This window comes from Chinchilla lanigera, unplaced genomic scaffold (assembly GCF_000276665.1).
Source record: "Chinchilla lanigera isolate Chin_1 unplaced genomic scaffold, ChiLan1.0 scaffold00048, whole genome shotgun sequence".
In the NCBI taxonomy this organism is placed as follows: domain Eukaryota; kingdom Metazoa; phylum Chordata; class Mammalia; order Rodentia; family Chinchillidae; genus Chinchilla; species Chinchilla lanigera.
The window spans coordinates 2,831,401-2,842,882 of NW_004955449.1; positions in this window are offsets into that span (position 1 = coordinate 2,831,401).

Sequence of the window (11,482 nt, forward strand, 5' to 3'; positions counted from 1 at the left end):
ATTCTTAGAAGAATAATATGGGGGCTGGGGATTTAGCTCAGCGGCAAAGCGCCTGCCTGGCAAGCGCAAGGTCATGAGTTCAGTTCCCGGTACCGAAGAAAAAAAAAAAAAAAAAAAAAAAAAAGAATAATATGCCTGCCCTCCCCTGAAAAGGAGCCCCTATTAGAATATCCAGGAGGATATTTTTTATTGAAAATGTAATAGTATGCCGTTTTATATTTGGAAAACTAAATGCCTATCGTTTTTGTATTTTCAGAAAAGAAAGCTCAGTTCCTGTAATTTACAAGAACTGATCTTTATTCTGTTGTAATAACAATAGCTAATAGAGCTACCTAAAGTCAGCCACCGGGCTAAGCATTTTACCTACAGGATTCTGTTCATTCTTCAGCCCTCTCATGAGGTAATACTATTATCACCCCATTGGTCAAGTAAGGAGACAGGCGCATCCACATAGGATTACAGCTGAAACTTGGATCTAGCACTCCAACTCTAGGGTCCAACCCTAAATCACTCAATGGTATGTCTAAGTACCGGTAAGGACAGGCTCGTGGTTAGTCATCCCACTAACACCGCTGGCCTTCTGTCCCTTACTGCAGGGACCTGAGGCTATCCTTGGAATTAGGAAAAAAATAATTATAAAATCAAAGTTACTATCCTGCCATTTCCAAGCCTAATAGAAAATACACATGTGGGTGCTAATAGGTCAACACTAATAAAATTACATGTTGATATGGATCTGTCTCATAAAATCCTTGCCAATAAAAGAAACCTTCCAGAGAAGTGCAAGGAAAATCAAGTTTGACAAAAACCTGCAGCCACTGAAAGAAATCAGTTTGTAACAGCATTAGATTAGTGCCTTGAACAAAGTAGGTACTGAACACATGTTATTCTATTTATTGGGATAATTTAAGAATTTCTGTCACCCTTTTGTTATCATCTACCCTAGGTGCTATGGTGAGGAGATGTTTTGAGTATGTTTTGAGATGTTTTGAGTCTCCCAAGGTTTTATGTGATGAAATGTAATGCTCATTGTGAGGGTGTAGAAATCTAAGGGTAGAATTTTAATCCAACTACAGCATTTAGAAGTACACTGGACCTTTGGGAGATGATTAGGAGTAAATTAAGTCATCAGGGTGCCTTTATAAAAGGAAAGGGAAAGACCAGAGAGACACACATGTGTTCCCTGTCTCTTGTCATATGATGCCCCATACTACCTTGGGATTCTGCCAGCAAGGCCATCACTAGCTATGGCCCCTTGACCTTGGAACTCCAGAGGATTGAGAGAAAAAAAAAAAAAACTTTTTTCATTAAAACTTACCCAGTCTGTGATGTTGTGTTATTGGCAACATAAAATAAATTAACTCAGAAGGTGAATTTCAGAATCATTCATTCACTAGACAGGCATTAATTGAGTCCTGCCACAAAAAGGAATCCTGAGCATGGTCCTAATACCAGGATAAAGCAGGTGCCAATCTGACAATTGAAAACAATAGTCTTTTGGGAGATCTGTATACAGTATTTGTGGGGGCAGGGAGTTTGAGACAGGATCTCTGTGCAGTTTAGGCTGGCCTTGAATTCACTATGTAGCCCAGGCTGGCCTTGAACTCATAGTGATCCTTTTACCTCAGCCTTCCAAGAGCTGAGATTATAGGTGCACCACCGTGCTTGGCCAGTCTACAGTACTTTTTAAAGACAAACACATGGATATTAGTTTTCTACTGCTGTAACAAATTCCCAAACTTGTTATCTCAGGATTCTGTAGGTCCGAGGTTAGCTTGAGTAGGTTCTCTACTCAGATCGCATTTGAAGCCTGGGGTCCTCCTCCAGATTCATTGGTAGTTTGCAGAAGTCACTTTCTTGCAGCTGTAAGCCTCCGGTCCCATTTCCTCACTGCCTGTCAACTAGGGCTGCTCCTACCTCCTAACAGTCACCCACATTTCTTGCCTTGTAGCCGCCACCTCCAAGCCACTAACGGTGTATCAAATCTTCATTTTGCTTCAAATCTCTGGGAACCAACCAGAGAAAACACTGCTTTTAAAGGGTTCACCTGATTAAGTCAAGTCCACTGGGATACTCTCCCTTTTGTCATATCATATAATATAATCCTATTATCATTATATTCCCAGGTTTGCCCCACATTCAGAGAGAGGAGATTATACAAAGGTATAGGCTATTGAGGAGCATCTTAGAATTCTGCCTGCCATAACATGTAAGCATTTATAGGAAAATAGTGTCTTCTCAAACTTTATTGACAGGGTTTATTGTGCTATGAGGGAAAACCTAGCATCCTAGTGTGGTCAAAGAAGAACTGTTGTACACAAATTACCCACAGCACCCTTACTGAGAAACACAACATTAAATGTAACAGAAAGAACCTTAACATTCAGTGGAATGCCCGGAGCCCTTCTTTGAGTAACAAAAGGTCTATAAAACCTGGTGTAGGTTTCTATTTTATACCAGTAGACCCTTCTCTCACTTCCCTCCTCCAATCAGGCAGAAGATGGAAATTAAATGGAGAGAAACTAAATGTAAGCCCCATAGCTCCCCCAAACAGAGCTAAGTCCCCTGCTAATTAAGAAATTGCTTCTTTTCTTAACATAATTCCAGACATAATTATGATCGTTAATTTGATAAATAACTTGACTGGAGTAAGAAACACCTAGCAGATGAGTAGAGCACAGTTCTGGGTGTATCTATGGATAACTGACATGTGAGCCAGTAAACTGAGGGAAAATACCCACCCAGTTGTGGGTGGTACCAACCAATAAGCTTATAGCCTGGATGGAGTAGAAAAGGGAAAGAAGGAAGTTACCTGTTTTAGTCTTCTTTTTTTCTATTTGTTTTTGTTTTTTCTTCCGGTACCGGGAATCAAACTCATGACCTTGCACTTGCCAGGCAGGCGCTATGCCGCTGAGCTAAATCCCCAGCCCCTAGTCTTCTTGAGCTGTTGCAATGTCTTTGTTATCACTGCCTTTGGATATCAGTCTCCAGTTTCTTCAGCCTTCCAATACAGACTCACACTAGCAACTCCCCAGTGAGACTCTAGGCCTTCAGCCTTGAACTGGTGCTGCATCCTTGATCTTTCTTGTTCCACAGCTTCCATCTTCTTGGACTGAGCAGCTCTCCAGTGTGCAGACAGCCAGTGAGGACTCCCCTGCCCCTGATCCCACAAATAATCATTGTGAACTCCCTTGTCTCAGCTCCTGTAAGCATACCTTAACATCCTCTTGCATAATCATGCATATATTTCTATTAATTCTGTTCCTCAAGAGAATCCTAATTGAGACAGATTTGGGGCTTGAGGGAGGAGTTGTAAAGGTTTGGAGATGTGGGTTAGAGAGACCCTACAATACCATAAACAGAGCTTGATAGGTGATTCTGGTTGGACCTCAGAAGATCAGAATTTCAACAGGAATATAGACAGTCAAGGCCAGGCTCAAGTGGTTTCATTTGGGAACAAGGAGTCCATTGGTAGTTGGACAAGAGGGCATGTGTGTTACACTCAGGCCAAAATTTTCTCTATATCTTGCCCATGTTCTGAGACTCTACAAGGAGACTTGAGTGGACAGTGGACTAATTAATCTGGTGGGTGATATTTCAGAGCAGCCTGCCATTCAGGATGTGGCATGGGTACTGATGGCTTCTTTTAGTCAAATTTATAGTGACAAGTGGGGACAAAAGTAGAGAGAATAATTGAAAAACTTAAATTTTGCCCTGGAAGGAACCATATACAGAGTTGGGACCACAGGAAGTGTGGCTATCAAAGAGAACAGCACCCTTAAAAAGATACCAAGTACTTTGTACAGGTGCAAAGGGAACATCTAGACACAAGCTACAACATTCCACCCTTGGTTCATGTATATCCCTTTTTGTAAAAGGTATTTAGTCCATCTCCAAGACTTGCCAAAATCCTATCAGTTTCAGCATTTCTGAAAAGTTCAAGTCCAAAGTCTCTTCTGAGATTTAAGGTAAACTCTTAGTTGCAAGTCCCTCTACAAATTAAAAGAAAGTTAAACATTTCCAACATTCAATGGCACAAGATAGACATTTCCATTCCAAAAGGTACAAATAAGGGGATACAAAGGAATGGGACCAAAACAAGCCCAAAATCCAGCAGGACAAGCACTAAATTTTGGTAGCTCTGGGGCTGGGGATATAGCTCAGTGGCACAAGCACCTGCTTGGAAGTGCAAGGTCTTGAGTTCGATTTCCAGTACAAAAAAAAACTGTAGCTCCATGTTCAACATCTGAGGCAATCTGTGGCAAGATATGAACTTCAAAGGGCTTGGGTAGCTCTGCCCATATGGCACTGCCATTGGTTGTAGCTCCCACAGCTACAACCAGTTCTTGTGCTAGTTGTGCTCCCTCCTTGCAGTTTTCCTCACACAGTCCACATTCCTGGCTTTTCCAAACTCCTGTGGTCTCCATTGCACCTTCACTTTCACACTCACAGCTACACACACTGCCCTTTCAGAGGAACACTGCCTGGCCTCCCAAGCCTTCTGAAATCTGGATGGAAGCCTTCCTGACCCCACAACTCTTGCATTCTGCATGCATCTAAACCCAGCACCACATGGATGATGCCAAGGTCTGCTGCCACTTGGAGCAGTAGCCAGGCTTCCCTCTCTCTTGGCTATAGGGGTTGAGTGCCTATTAACCAAATCCTGAGGACCAACGTCCCTAGACCAATGCCATTCTGGTGCTCTGAGAATCTCTTCTCAAAGCAAAGTCTTTCACATTTGCAACTCTGAGGCTGCAAATGCTGGAGTCCTGCTCATTCTTGTGTTGTACTCAGGCCACTTTTTCTGCTTTTTCTGAAGTACTTGGCTTTTTCTTGCATGTCTTTTCAGCAACAAATTTCCCCTCTGTTCCATCTTTGCAGACCACAACTTTACTGGAACTTCCTTTCTAGTCAAACTCACAACATTTTGAATCATTCTACTAGGCTCTTTGTTTTTGATTCTCAACATAAATCTGGCTAAAGGCCCCCAACAGTAGTCATGCCACTGCCTCAACATTAGACTGGCTTGAAATTTCTCCTGGAAGATTAATTAGTCTGCCTTAATTTCAGCCTCAGACAAAGCCTCTGGACACAACCAAAATGCAGACAAACTTTCTGTCAAGACATAACACACATTGTCTGGAGTCCAACAACCAATGCAGTCCTTCTTCCCAGCAGAAATGTCCTGAGCCTGGTCTGTACTGGCAGGGTTTCTATCAGCCTTCTGGTTTCTGAGCTTTCACCAGAATCTCCTATCAAGGACCACTTAAAACATTCCAGCTCTACTTTTTCAACTGGCATCCCTGAACCTTCCCAAACACTTTCCACAAGCCAGTCCCAAAGGCTCCTGAACCACATGGTTAAGTATAGTCACAGCAACAACCCTACCTCTTGATATCAATTCTGTCTTAGTTACTTTTCTCATTGCTAAGCCAAAATATCCAACACCCAAAATTAAAGGAGGACAGGTTTATTTTGTTCACAGCTTGCAGAGGTGTCAGTCCATAACTGGCTGGCTCCAGGGCAGGGTGGCATGGAAGGCAAACATTGCAGAAGAGAAACAGATCATGACTGGCAGAAGGAGGCAAAGCAAGCAAGTAAAAAGCCTTAGCAGTATCCTCTCCCCTACCCTTTTGGTTTTTTGAGTTAGGGTCTTGCTCTTGGACTCACTATGTAGCCCAGGCTGGTCTCAAACTTGCATCAGTCCTCCAGTCTCAAGTGCTGGGTCTGCCTTTTTATATTCTACCTAGGCTACAAGATTAGGGCAGGTCTCAAACCAATCAGTGGACTGACTTAGTAATCACACACCCTTAATCTTAGCATCATACAATCTAGACTCAGTCACCTCTGAAAAAGCCCCACTTATGACCACATGAGGCTTTGGGGGGACATCTAGACACAAGCTATAACACATGGGGACTAGGGGCAGGGTGAAATTGTCCTTGGGATGAGAGTCTTTCCCATAGATGGAGAGAGATTTTGCTAAAGCTGGCACAGAGATCAGGCATGCCTTTACACCCGGAGAGTGTCACACATGTGAGCAGGATATTGAGGTGTGGGAAGGCTTGAATGCCTGAGATAAGACAGAGGGAGCTTGACCTTGAAGGGCAGAGGAGAAACTGGAAAGGACAGCACATTATTTCTTTAAGAGAGGAAGCAGGACCATGTTCAGAGGCCCAGAAGTCATCAGTAGAGAAGAAAAAAAAAAATGCATAAGACTAAAGGCACAAGGGAAAATGGGCTGGGCTGGGTTCCAGAAAAGCAGGGAAAATAGAAGATACAGAGAAAAATATTAACAATCAGAAAAAGATGGACTTCTGCTTCTCAGATATGCAGTAAGAAGAGAGGATGGGTAAAAAAAGATTTAGAGGAAGGTAGAAACAAGGCAGTTCGGTTCATAGTCTTGGTCTCAGTAAATGAAAAACAAGGTCCTCTGACAGTAAAAATTTAAAAAGGCAAAGCTGATCTTACACATTTACATACCTGGTATTTCTTCTCAATATACCTATGGAAGGAAAAAAGCATTGGGACATAAGGTTAGAAATGAAAACAAGTAGAAAAGAAACTAATATTTGATGAGTCATTAGTAATAGAACCATGGCATTTCACCGAAAAGAATTAGAAGCAGAACAGAAATGTTTCTTACAGGGATCTGAAGATGTGCAGACATCCTGTGGATCCTGGGTCCCTGAAAGGGAGGTCCAGGGTCCTGGCCCCAGGACTCCCCACACACCCTTCTGGGGAGTGCATGTGTCTTCACAGTTGGGGCAAGGATGGTTCCCACCAACACCTCACAGCAAACTCATTTTGTTTGCCTGACGTTTCTTCTAGTTTTCTGTTACCAGCCAACTACTTATAGGACAAGATCAAAGTCACTGGCCCTGTACTTACCAATATGTTTGCTCAATAAATTGGCCTCCAGGGTTGTGGTGGTGGAGATATCTTCCACTCACGTGTCAAAGAAGCTGTTACATTTTTAGAGAAAAAAAGCTAGGGCTTGTAAATGGAAAAATTCTGTGATATACTAGACCATTTGAATAAGGTAAGAGGCCTGGAGAAATTTTATTTAATAAACTCAGTTCTTCCTAAGCAGACAGCTATTGCAGAAAGAGAACAAAATAGTCAATAATTATGTCCAATTTACATTTCTGTAACCCTATCACCCCTAACACAACCCTTGACCTTGAATTTTCAGTTTTGTCTGATCAGCTACATCTTACTGCAATGGGAACTGATGGATAAAAATAACATTTGTGCAAATTAATGGAGAAATTTTTGATATATAAAGTTTAAGAAAAAGATAATAACCTTTGTATCATAAGGTTACACTGAAAATATGTGCATAACCAAGAGTTTGATATACTGTGTGCATTTCAAATAAAAGTGTGTTGTATCAGTCAAATCATGTAAAAAAGATGATGCATAATTTGAAACGAATGCCAAGATTTAGCAGATTGACCCTATCAGACAGCAATTTAGAGAAGAAATAGATTGTTTCAATGTATCCCATTTTCTAGTCACTTAAGCAAAATCCAGGCCAACTTTTTACCAAACCCTGTCTAAGCTAAATCGCAATGAAAGCCTGGCCACAGGCTTCTAACACACCCTAGAGAAATATATCAGAATACAGGAATATTAAAGAAATGGACCACTCAGCAAGAATACCCACAGCTCTCCTATAGATCAGACGATCAGGCATCTTCAAGGCCGTTAAGGTCAGCACAGAGCAAAATGAAACAGAACTCCTGCTCCTGTGAAATTTAGAGCTCTCGTTCTTCCAAACACAAGATAGATAAGAAAGAACAAATATTTCCCATTTGTGCTTTAGCCCTGAGGCAAATACCAATGTCCTCTGCTTCCTTCCCAGCTCCCTAGATTGGATTAGTTGCCTATGAGGAAGGCAGCTCACCTGAGCAGAGGGGCATGAAGTGACAATGCCCCCAGAGCAAAAAGAAGGTGACAAATGTCTCTTTGGCTCAGGATTGAGGGATTTCCAGGATAGGGGACTTTTGGCACTAAAATCAAGAGGCATGTTTCGTTTCTTTGAGCCTGAGGTTTATGATCTGTTAAATGAGATACAGTGGTATTTACCTTTTAAATGAGAGGATACACATAAAGCACTAACCAGTGACTTCAAACATATTAGCTATTATATTACCACTAATCTTTGCCCACATCTCAAATTATTTTCTTAGGATACAAGTCTGAGAGTTCAATTTGGAGTCCAATAGCATGCGCATTTTTCAGGCTTATCATTACCAAACTATCCCATACACACCAAAATGTAAATGGAAAGTATCATGTAATTGCCAACATGTGACAAACTGTGGCTTTATCTGTTTTCCCAAAATTTCACTCATGTTGCAGCAATTTCCTGTCTTGTCTTAAGTTTATTAATTGTACTTTTGACACATGACCATAGTGGAATGATCTGTAATATTTGAAAACTAGACATATTTCCCCAAGCACTATATTTGCATAAAATAATAAAATGTCATTTATTTATCTACTGACTCCCCCATGATGTAGCTCAGAACAACAACAATCTTAATATTTGAAGAAGAGAATGTTAGCTATACTGGAAAGATATGAAGCAGTCATTAACTTCAGCTCTGAGCTTCCTAGCAACAAAAGTAAAAAAAGAAACATACTTCCCAGCCTAAAACAAAAGGGAAGCACATATGTTTATCTAGAAATAAATGTCTTCCTGTTACTAAATTCTAAGAAGAATTACATGCATTTCCTTATGTAGAAGCCACTGAGTAACACAACAAACATATTCTGCCTCAAACTTGCTGAAGTAATCAAAGTCAAACTTTTCAAGTGACTATTTCTCCTGTAAATCCTTGAGAAAACACAAGGACCTAAGATCAGGTTGTATTTCAATAAAGATAGATCTTTTGATTCCAACAAAAACCAGATATGTTGTGTTTTGGTGCTTTTCTCTAACATGAATTGAATGATAGTCACTTAGTGCTATTTACCAGATACTTCTGGTTTTCCCCACTTGCAGACACATGATAAGATGTCCATTTCTCTGCCCCCTTAAATTACGTGAAACCATGTGGCAATCCATGGCCAGTGAAATATGAGCATCATTAATACTTGGACCGGCCAGGTGAAAGCTTCAAAATCAGGGCATGTTTTGCTGTAACACTTCCACTACTGTAGTCATCAAGGACACTCAACAAGTTTCTTAGCTGTGACATCAATAGCATAAGCAACAAAATAAAAAATAAATTGGGCTTCAAAAAATTAAAAACTTTGTGCATCAATGGACATCATCAACAAAATGCAAAAAGGCAACCCATGGAATGTGAGAAAATGTTTTCAAATCAGGCATTTGAAGATGGTCTAGTATCCAAAATATATAAATTATTGCAACTCAACAGCAAAAAGACAAGTAACCCAGTGAAGATTAAAAACAACAGAGAGGGCCAGGGATGTAGCTCAGAGCCATAGCGCCTGCCCAGCAAGCATGAGGTCAAGAGTGTGATTCTGGTACCAAATAAGTAAATAAATAAATACAAACAAAGGTGAGCTAGGGGTGTGGGTCAGGGCAAGGACACGTGCTGAGCAGGTACAAGGTCCTGGGTTTGAGTCCCAGCACCACAAAAATTTTAAAAATAAATAGATGAATTACAGCATTTGAATGGACATTTATCCAAAAAAAGATACACAAATAACCAATAAGCACCTGAAAAGATGCCAACAGACTTAACCACCAGGAAAATTCAAATTAAAACCACCTTACACCCACTGGGATGGCTATGATCAAAGCAATGGACAGTAACAAGTATGAAAGAGGATGTGGAGAAACTAGAACATTTATGCATTGTTGAGAGGAATATAAAATGTACATTATGTAGTCGCTATGGCAACCTGTTTGGCAGTTTCTCAAAAAGTTAAATATAGAGTTATCTTAGGACTTAGCAATTTCACTCTTGGGTATTTACTAAAGAAAATTAGAACCCTAAATTCACACAAAACTTACATCTAAGAAGTAGAAACAACTCAAATATCCATCAGTTAATACACGTATAAATAAAATGTGGCATGTCCATACCACAGAATATTATTCAGCAGTAAAGAGGAACAAAGTCCTGTCTAATACACACTACCATATAAATGAGCTTGAAAACACTGTGCTAAGTAAAAGAACCCAGACACAAGATGATACCTGTATGATTCCAGAACAGATAAATGCATAGAGACAACAGATTGGTTGCTAAGGACCAGGAGGCAGGGAAAGTGGAGAATAAGTGCTCATGGCTACAGGTTTCCTTTTGGGAAGATAAAATGTTCTGGAATCAGATAGTGGTGATAGATCATACAACTAAATACCACTTAGTTTACACTTTAAAATGGCATGCTGTGATGCAATATAAAATGTATCTCAATAAAATATTTTTGAAAAGAATCTACAAATCAAAATGAAACCTAGTCAGTCTGGGTACCTGAGTGGCCTCAATTAGTAATACTCCTTCAGCTTCTGTTAAGTAAATTAACTTAATTTTTTTAATTGCTGCATAAAGTAGCCCATTCTTACTCATACAAAAAATCCCACAGATTCCTTTTAAAGGAAATAAGTTAGTGTGGACTCCCAAGCTGATTTAAATTACGTTCATTGCTATGGTACTTAAATATATACAAATATAAATTTCAATTTCAGGTCCCTGGGCTACAAGCAACTCTAAAGTAAAATAAGCTTACAAGTTCAACACACTCAAAACACAAAATCAATAAAAGTCAAGTTACTAACATTAAACTGATACACTGTTTGCTGAAACTGAGGGTTTAGCCAGACATTGACAACTGGAGCGGGGTCCCTCGCGTCAGGCTGCACACAATGTCGCACTCAGTGATCCGTGAACTCTACACCAATTTCCGAAGGTCGAACTAGTGCAACAACATCACCCACCCAACCTTCACTTGGCACAAATGCATTGTGCTAACCTGTGGCCAAGTAATTCTACTCTATATTCACACAAAACCAATATACGTACCTCCTGTGGACCAAGAAATAACATAGCAGCACTGTTGACAAACTGGTAATTTTGATTACCTAGAATATACTAAATTGGTTTTGGATTTTTGTCAGAATAAAAGATTTCACGTCTTCATTCTCTGACAAAATCTCATGTTCCTAAGGGTATGTTTGTTGACCTATTGGGGCTCTATGGATCCCAATTTGAGAAACACTGCTATAGCCTAGACCACTGGTTTTCAAGTTCGAGCATGCATGAGACTCATTTGGGAGGGCCCCGCTTCAAAATTTCTGATTCAGTGGGTGAGGGATGCCGCCCAAGAATTTGCATTTCTAACAATTCTTTAATGGATACTGATGCAGCAACTATGAAGGCCACTCCTTGAGAACCGCTGCCCTCTATCTGTCAAATGTTAAGTGACTACTACATGCATATGTATCCTCTCGGTTCTGTCTTTCAGGAGAACCCTGACTAACACAAAAAGGAATGAGCTT